The sequence below is a fragment of the Bufo gargarizans genome, chromosome 5 (assembly GCF_014858855.1).
Source record: "Bufo gargarizans isolate SCDJY-AF-19 chromosome 5, ASM1485885v1, whole genome shotgun sequence".
NCBI lineage: Eukaryota > Metazoa > Chordata > Amphibia > Anura > Bufonidae > Bufo > Bufo gargarizans.
In genome coordinates this window covers 78,098,583-78,108,380 of record NC_058084.1, presented here as the reverse complement: position 1 = coordinate 78,108,380, position 9,798 = coordinate 78,098,583, and positions in this window count along the sequence as shown.

The window sequence follows — 9,798 nt, the reverse complement described above, 5'->3', positions numbered from 1 at the left end:
CAGACTATTGCTGGTTAAATGCACTTGGTGTGACAGCTTCACCCTGATGTAGGCTTTAGCCAAAAAACAACCACACCATTGAGGGTTAAATGCACTTGGTGACAGGCGCAGCTTGCCCCTGATGTAGTATATGGCCAAAAAATAAACAGACTATTGCTGGTTAAATGCACTTGGTGTGACAGCTTCACCCTGATGTAGGCTTTAGCCAAAAAACAACCACACCATTGAGGGTTAAATGCACTTGGTCGCAGCTTGTGCTGGCGCACCACAAGACACAAAATGGCCGCCGATCACCCCAGAAAAATGTGACTGACAAACGGTCTGGGCAGCCTAAAAACAGTGAGCAATTGAGTATCAGCAGCTCAATGACCCACAGCTGCAGATCGATCAATAATCAAGTCCTTTGGAGGAGTTAATCTGCCTAATCTCGCCCTACTGTCGCAGCCGCAACCTCTCCCTACGCTAATCAGAGCAGAGTGACGGGCGGCGCTATGTGACTCCAGCTTAAATAGAGGCTGGGTCACATGGTGCTCTGGCCAATCACAGCCATGCCAATAGTAGGCATGGCTGTGATGGCCTCTTGGGGCAAGTAGTATGACGCTTGTTGATTGGCTGCTTTGCAGCCTTTCAAAAAGCGCCAAGAAAGCATCACAAAAGCGCCAAGAAAGCGACGAACACCGAACCCGAACCCGGACTTTTACGAAAATGTCCGGGTTCGGGTCCGTGTCCCGGACACCCCAAAATTCGGTACGAACCCGAACTATACAGTTCGAGTTCGCTCATCCCTATCCATAAGCCCATTCCGCATAGGAGAGGTTGGCTAGCCTAGGCCAGCAAATGGATGCGCCCACCCTTTTGTATACCTCTGTATTAAAGGGACACTGAAGCAGGAAGTGCTCCATACTTTCCAGTATGTCGCCACACTCCTCCCGGGGACAACCCCTTTCATCAGAGTTCCTATACCTCAAGTTGCCCCTTACATACAGCTTCCCGTGAAAGCAGCGCCAAGCCAAGTCCCAAAACTTCAAGGGGATCCTTGCCGAATTTAACAACTGTAACCCCTTGTCTAGATCCCGGCTTGGGCAATCCTTAAGGGCCAGGGGCTTCTGGAAGTGGGTCAACAAGACCCTCTCGTCAAGGGATCTCCTTGACTGGGCCTTGATTTCCCTCACTCCCAAACCCCACTGCCGGATCACCTTCAGAATCGGGGTGACATAAGCCGGAAGATATCCGTGAGGTGTACGCAAATCCTTTACTTGCCCTCCTGTCTCCCACTCCTGGAAGAAAGGCCGAAACCAACCCCTGCAAGAGACTACCCACGGAGGAGCCCTCTCTTTCCAGAGGTTTGCCAGGTTGATCTCAACAAAGGTGTTCACAAGGAACACCACTGGGTTGACCATACCCAACCCCCCCTAATCTCCTCGTACGGTATGTCACCTCTCTCTTGACTAGGTTCAGCCTATTCCCCCATAACAGTTGAAAGAACAGATTGTAAACCCGTGTCCAGAGAGGTTCTGGCAAGAAACATACACCGGCCAAATAGATAAGCAAAGGGAGAAGGTAAGTCTTGATCAGGTTCACCCTTTCCCTGAGGGTCAAAGACCAACCCTTCCACTGGTCAACCTTCTGAGCGGCGATCGCGAGCCTGCTGTCCCAATTTTGGGTGGGATAATCCCCATGGCCGAATTGAACGCCTAGGACTTTGGCTGACGACTGGGGCTCTGGGAGGGTGTCCGGGAGACCGAAAGATGGATCACCCCCTCCCAGCCAGAGACTCTCACACTTATCCCGGTTAATCATGGACCCGGAGACTTCGGAGTAGCGTTCTACCTCCGACACCACGTATTCCGCCTCCCCTCCCGAGGACACGAAAACAGTGACATCATCGGCATACGCCACCACCCTCAGAGTGGCTTCTAGCTCCTCCAGACTCATCCTGACTCCCGCTAACAGTCCTCGATCAATCCTCCTAATAAAAGGATCAATCGCAAACACGTATAAGAGCGGGCTCAATGGACAACCCTGGCGGACTCCAGACCCAATGTCACAACCAGACAGCTGAGAAGCTCTGACAGAGGCCTTTCAGAACCTCCTCCTTGAGTTCTCTTTGTTGTGCTGTTCAGTTCCTCATCTCGTTAGCCTCTCTCAGCTGTCATGGAGTTGGACTGATTGCTTCCCTTTAAATTCCTCCCCATGGTGCATTGCTGGGCGGCTTATACTTCCTCCTGGAGTGTGTGTGCATGCTGATCTTGTTTTCCTGTCTACTACAAAGTTAAGTCCTGAACATTTATCTGTTATTTTCTGTTTGCTGGATCCCAGGTGACCCTGACTCCCTCCGTGTCTGGAGTAGGGAGCCGGTGGTCGTGTCCCCTCACTATTGTAGGGTGTTCAGGGGTTATATAGTCGAGGTACGTGGATATGCAAACCTCCACCTTTCGGATCTTTGCATAGGCTGAGCAGCCAGGGATAGTCTCAGGTCTTGTGCAGGGGTCTCCCTTTTGGTTCCTTAGCTTTGGATCTACTCAGTCATATATGCATGTTGCTTTGTCTTGTTTCCTGTACACCATCCGTGACACCCGACCTCAAAAGGGCTGCCAGACCAACCGTTCACCAGCGGGAAACTCTCTGCCCCTGCATACAAGATCTTTAACCAATCGACAAACCCCCCCGGCAGGCCATATGTCAGAAGGACTGCCCAGAGGTACTCATGGTTAACCCGATCAAAAGCCTTTGCCTGATCTAAAGCCAGCATGTACCCCTTTCAGTTACCCGCCCTACTCTGCTCAACTGCTTCTCGGACACCGAGCACAGCACTAAACGTGCTTCGGCCTGGAACTGAGCAATGTTGGGTCTCCGAAAGGAGCCGGGGCGCAAACTGCACCAACCGATTAAACAGTATCTTGGCCAGGATCTTTCTGTCCGTATTGAGAAGCGCTACGGGACGCCAATTCTCAATACGGCTCGGATCTTTACCCTTTGATATAAGGATCAGAGCTGACCTCCTCATTGACTTCGGCAGAGCACCCGAGGAAAGGCACTCATTGAATACCTTAGTCAAGAGGGAAACCAAGGAGTCCTTAAAGGTCTTATAAAACTCGGATGTTAAGCCATCCGGGCCTGGCGACTTCTTTAGGGCAAGCCCTTCGATCGCCAGGCTGACTTCCTCTTCTCTGATTTCTTCTATCAAAACGCCAAGAGAGTGGTCTACTCTTGACTCAGGGATGGTTTCAGCCAGGAAAGCCGAAATCCTGTCCCGATTCAGATCCTTCTTCCTCAAGAGGCACGAGTAGAAGGACTTGACGATTTCCAAGATACCTGATCTGGACCTATCCAGAGATCCCGTACCATCGACCAGTCCCGTCACCAACTTACTTTTCACTGACATCTTACAGTTGGTACTTCCCGAAATCCCTCTCAAAAACCAAAGATGCGTACCTATCGTACTGGCACCTCTTAAGCAAAGATTTCACCCTGGAGATAGCCTCTCGGCTACCTCCAGTCGAGACCAGTTGTTTGAGTTTCCTCCTCAGACCCTGATACAAGCGGTACTTGTCCAGGGACCTGAGGCTCGAGAGCTGGCAGAAGAATTTTGCCACCCGATATTTGAATATCTCCCACCACTCAGACTTAGTGTCACAAAGATCCAGCAACTCTACCTGACTCTGAAGGAAGTCCTTAAAGGATTGTCTCACCTCTGCTTCCTCCAGGAGGGCCGAATTTAGCTTCCAATAGCCTCTTCCTATTTGGGGGGATTCTGCAACATTCAAAGAGAACATAATTAGACAGTGATCAGAGAATTCCACCTCTACCACCTCTAAAGGTGAAAAAGTAGTCTCCTCCTTTAAATAAAACCTGTCTATTCTAGACCTAATGTGACTACCTCTATAATAAGTGAAACCACCGTGGCCTGGGGTGTGCCTAATGTGGACATCCACCAGGCGAGCCTCGCTAGCTATGCTATTCAGGGATACACTATCATAAGCCAGCCGGTTTCTGGCGCCTCCCCGGTCTTGGGACCTTGTGACTGTATTAAAGTCCCCGCCAAAGACCACCTGCCGACTCGTAAAAAGGAAAGGTTTGATCCTCATAAAGAGACGCTTCCGATCCCACCTGGTTTGGGGACCATAGATGTTTATCAGGCGAAGCTCTTGACCCTTCAAGAGGACATCTAAAATCAAACACCTCCCCATTTCTAACTCAATCACTCGTCGGCTTTCTACTGGTGCGGTAAAAAGAACCGCCACTCCGCTATACGGCTCAGCCGCAAGAGACCAATATGATGGACCACACCTCCACTCCTTTTTTGCTTTATACACAGCCGCCAAATCTGGCAGCCTGGTCTCTTGCAAAAATAAAATGTCAGCTTCAACCCGGCTGAGAAAATCAAAGGCTGCAAACCTAGCCGCATCCGATTTAATACTGGCGACATTAATGGTCGCCAGCGTCAACGGAGAGAGTGCCGCCATATAGAGTGATTAAGTTAGACGGCCTTCTTCCTTCCCTTCCCCTTCTTGTTCTTCTTCTTACCCCTCATGGGGCTACCCCCTAAGGTGGCACAATCTCTTTTGAGAGAGACAGTGGTGTCCATCTCATTAGTCACCACTGCCTCCTCCTTCGCACCACCCTTGTCATTCCCATTCCCAGTGTCTGGACCCGCCCCACCTCCCGAGGACCTTGCATCCTCACCGGAGGGAGGCGCAGGCCCTTCCAGAGGCTCCTTCTCTTGCCCCTCCGGCTCCCCACCTTCAACCTCCTCCCCGGAAGAAGAGGAGGCGGAGATCTCATCCAAGGTGAGGTACCGGTTGGAAAGATCCAGGGGAAGAGAGTCAGGATTAGAGAGGTCCAGGGGGAGCTGGCTTTGCCTTCCACAGGCACTCTAGTTGGGCTAGATCTTTTTTTGGTCAGACGTTTCCTTCTTGTTCTTTTAGACTCTGTCTCACTCCCCTCTGTTGCACTCTCGTAGCAAGAGGACAGAGTCACCTTGGAATGGTCTAGTCTCCTGAGTTCCTCATTCACCTCGATATCCCCCAGGGTCTCGCCCCCTCTCCATTTGACGCCTCTCCCTCCGTCTCTGCTGGGACGGGCTTTCTTTTCTCTTCATCGACCCCACTGCCCTGTCGCTTTTGCCAGCACTCGCCTCGGCAGTGGGGGCCTCCCAGCTCGCCTCCGCGCGTGCACGAGCCACGTTGGCGACAGAGTGAGCGCAACGACTGAACGGGTGCCCTAGCTCACCACACAGGTTGCATCTAATCTGCCCACAAGATGCAGCTAGATGGCCTTCACCCCCGCACAACGCGCACCTCTGCACTCGGCAGCTGGCGCTGAAGTGCGAAGGGCTGCCGCACTTGTAACACAGCTTAGGCTGCCCCCTGTAGAACACCATGATCCTATCCCGACCAAGGAAAGCAGATGACGGTATGTGGGAAACCGACCCCCCTGAATGTTTCAACTTAATCAGAAACGTCCAGGCACCCGACCAGATGCCAAACTCATCCAGGTTCTTGCTAGGAAGACCCTGGACGTCCCCGTACCTGCTCAACCAGGTCAAGATGTCAACACAAGAAAGTGACTCATTACGGGTCAGAACGGTCACTTTCTTGACCTCATTCTGGCGGGTTATCGCTTGCACAAAAAACCCCTGCCAGTCCGGCTGGTCTTTTGCCAGTTCATACCCAGACCAGAAAAGTTCAAGACCTTCTGGCCGGGCAAAACTGACATCAAACTCCCGGGCGCCATACGGATGTATCAGGGCAAAGATGTCACATGCCCTGATGCCCATCCGAAAGAGAAGCTCTGCCACCCTCTTTCTGGTAGGGCACGCTTCATTGCCTCTCCATTTCAGACAGACAACATTCCGTCTGGTTGACCCGGGGCCGGTTGTGGGTGAGGACCAGGTGGTCTCGCCCCAGCCTTGCTCTCGCAAGGCACGCAGGCCATGCCTGTCTATCCAGAAGGATAGATCAACCTGCTGCCCCCCTACTGTAATGGAATTCTCCCCTCTCCTAAGAGCCTCTAGAAGTTGCCGCTGCAAGTTACCGTCACCAGACATTGGTAACAGACCAGCATAACTTCTGCCAGGTGTAACCGACGCAGGAGGGGCAGCCGGACCGGGCTCACCCCCACCCCCCCAGACCTATCTACAGCAGGTGTCACTCCAGACCCCTCTGAAGGGGCTACATGAGGCGCACCGGCCACTTGTACAGTGGCCGGCCAACCTCCAACATTCACCCCTCCATCAGGGCCCGGGGCAACACCACTAACGTAAACTGTATTCACACAAGTGACCATTTCTTCAGTGGCCACTACTGCACTCTCCCCGAGGTCACTTTATTCGTTTTGTCCAGCATTTCCTTGCTGGACACATTTTTAGCTGTCTTTCCTGATTTTTCGGGCCGGCGGGCTGTAGAACCACTGGTCCCAGCCACGCCGGCCTTATCCACTTGATGAACAATGCAGGAGGAAGGGGCGGTGCGCACCACACTCACATCAGGACCGCCCCCTCCCTCTCTGCCTACAGACACACTGCTTTGAGCCCCCTTCTGAATATCCGAAGCTCCACCCCTGACCACTCCCACTGCGCCTCCACTCCCCGCCGCCACAACAATACCAGCGGAAGGGACCGAAGCGGAGCAGACCGGGGCAGAGGAGACTGGAACCCCGGCAAGGACTTGGGCATGTAAATTGGGAGGGGCGGAGGCAGCCACCTCGCACCCTCCCCCTGCAACTCCGGATCGGGACACTGCTGTACCCGCGGAGGTATGGAGAAGAGTGGCTCTGAAACCCGGCTTTCAGGGAAAGTCCGGGGCAGCATGAGAAAGGGGAGCAGCCTTGACTCCTCTTTGGACCGGGCTGGCTCTCATGTGGTTAAACCCTGTTGTATGAAGATGTCTGCCGCTGAGCAGGTGGTGGGCGCAGCTAAAAGAGGGATTGCCGCTGAACAAGTGGTGAAGAGAACAGTGGTTGGCAAAGTAGCAGGTAAACAAGCAGAGAAGGCACCAGCAAAGTCCTCTAAGAATGTGGGATCCGAGGCAGAGATGGCCAGGGCTGGGGTGAAGGTACGTGAGTCTGGCATGTCTGTATCTCGCCCTTGTGTGTCTGGTCTGTCTCGCCCAGGTGTGACTGGTCTGTCTTGCCCTGGAGGGTCTGGTATGTCTCGCCCTGAGGGGTGTCAGCAAAAAAATAAAGAACTAAAGGCTATCCATAATTGGGGGGTACAGGGCCCCACTGAAACCCCGGCTATTCTGGCTTCCAGAGTGGTTTATTATCTAAAGGTGTATGAAGAGGTTAAAAAAGAATTGAGGAGAGTCAAATTAGAACACAAAAATGTGAAAATACAGGAGAGCTTATTGCCCAAATGTAAGAAAGCCACTCTCTCCTCTAAGCTGGACAAGCTAGAAGAGGTGATAATGGCTTTGGAGGAGAAAAAGTTAGCAATAGAAAAAAATGGCGGTCCGTTTATGGAGAACTTCCAGAATGAAAGCAGTTTTGAAATTATGTCAGGGTTTGGGTCTGGTACACCTGGTCCGTTAGGGCCGCGGATCAGGAGCCAGAGTAAGACCCTAGTAGGCGAAGATTCTGGGGACGACACCCTGCCAGCAGGGCAGGGGGAACTTTCCTGGAGCCAGGAAACAGTGTCTGGGGAGGAAGGAGGGTCTGCTGGAGGACTGATAATCGGAAAAATCAAAGAACTAGAATCTCCAGTAGGAAAACTGTACTTTGAAAATGATGACAATTCCTGAAGATGAAATGGTAAAAACAAGGAAGAGTAAAAACAAAAGTAAAATCACGGAGAAGGACGTCATGGTATATACACTCCTAGAACCAGCTGCTGGGCCTGGCCCAGCTTCTGAAGTGGAGCTGGGTCATACAGGGCAGGAGAGTTCTTTGGCGGACAAGGCAAAGGGAACCCCTTTCTGCGGAGAAAGGGGTGATGAGGGCTACAAAAGCGTCATTAAAATCCGAGGAGGTGATGGCGACAATAGAAAATGACAAAATTGCTATTGGAAAAAATGACAAGGCACAGCAAGACATGGTGGAGGACATGGTGTTGGTTGAGGGTAAGGGGGGTGAGACATCCCCTGCAACTGCTGTAGGGGATGAATCTAACCCCAAATCCGATTATACTGAACATAGTGTCGCCATGTCCGTTGGAAAATCAAAGAAAACCAATGTAATGCTGTAACCCCAAATGGGGGGGGAGCCCGACCAGTTTGGGGGGAGTAAGTGGTGGGGTCCCATAAAAAGGGGGTAAGAGTGCTATGAATAGTGGTGTGAGTGGTATGCATGGTGGTGTGAAAGGAGGCCGGAATGGAGGTGGGAGTGCAGGAACTAATACAAATGCGGGTGCGAATGTGAGTGCGAATGGCAAGGCAAGTGGAAATGTAGTGCAAGATAGTAATGTAGACATGGAAGAATATGATGACAGGGTTTTGTCTTTAGAGGAGTTGGAGTTGCTCCAAAAGGAGGAAGCAGAGGAGGAGAGAGTGAGGGAGGAAAAGAAGAGGAAAAAAATACTGGCGGAAGCAAAAAGAACTTTTGCAGATGCCGTGAAAGGGGGAGCAGGGGATTCTTTGCCCGCAGGATCTGGCAAAGGTAACTTGCAACGGCGCCTTGTGGGGGCCTTGAAGGAGGGCACTGGGACCTCCATACAGGTAGAGGGTGAACCGGTCAACCTGTCTTTCTGGACGGAGAGACATGGGCTGAGAGCCTCCCGAGAGAAAAGAGGGGATGAGACCATTTGGACTCACCCCACAGCCGGGGGGGGACGGGACCGTAGGAATGTGGCCCATCTAGTTTGGGAAGGTGAAGAAGCAGCACCTTCCAGAAAGGTTGTTGTGGAGCTTCTCCTGCGGATAGGCTTTGAGGCAAAAGATATCTTTGCCCTCATCCATCCCTACGGGAGCAAGTTCTTTGACGTCAGTTTTGTCCGGCCAGAGGGGCTTGAGCTCTTCTGGTCCAGATATGAGCTGACAAAGAACACCCCGGAGTGGCGAGGTTTTGCCGTCCAGGCAATCACCCGCCAGACCATGGTGAAGAGAGTGACCGTGCTAACTTGTAATGAGTCTCTCTCTTGTGTTGACATAGCAACTTGGTTAGGTCGTTATGGTGAGGTGGGCTATCCAGCCAAGGTCTTGGATGAGCACAGGTATTTGGTCAGAGGCCTGGACCTTTAACATGATGTTGAGGGCCCAGGGAAATTCTGTTACCCATATCCCCTCCTTGGCCTTTATAGGGAGGGATCGGATAATGGTCTTCTACCAGGGGCAGCCAAAGGTCTGCCACAGGTGCAGCGACCCCACGCATTTTAGTGCACAGTGTAAGACCCAGAAGTGCGTGAAATGAGGGGGGAATGACCATCTTGCCGCAACCTGTCGGCGGATCAGGTGTAATCTGTGTGGTGACCTGAGTCATCTATTTAGCCGCTGTCCGCTTGCCTTTGCCAACCAGGCTCAGGGACAGACTCAGAACCAGGCAGGTACTAGCCGCGAGGCTGAGCCTGTAGTTGGGGAAGAATCTGCTGCCAGGACTGGGCAGGCTGGCGAGGGGACAATGGCACTGGAGGAAGCAAAAAGGATCCGGTTAGTAAGAATAAGTGAGTTACAGCAGCTAATGCCAGGCGGCAGGAACAACGCCGTAAGATGAGGGAGCAGGAGGCAGCTGATCCCTCAACTGGTCCCCTGGCTGAGGATCTGGTCAATAGTGACTTGGGTGACAGCGGTGATGATGGGGACCCCGGAGTTCAATCTGAAGAGGCTGACCTCTCCGCTGTTTCTGCCTCCTCAGGTGGGGAGAATGTGG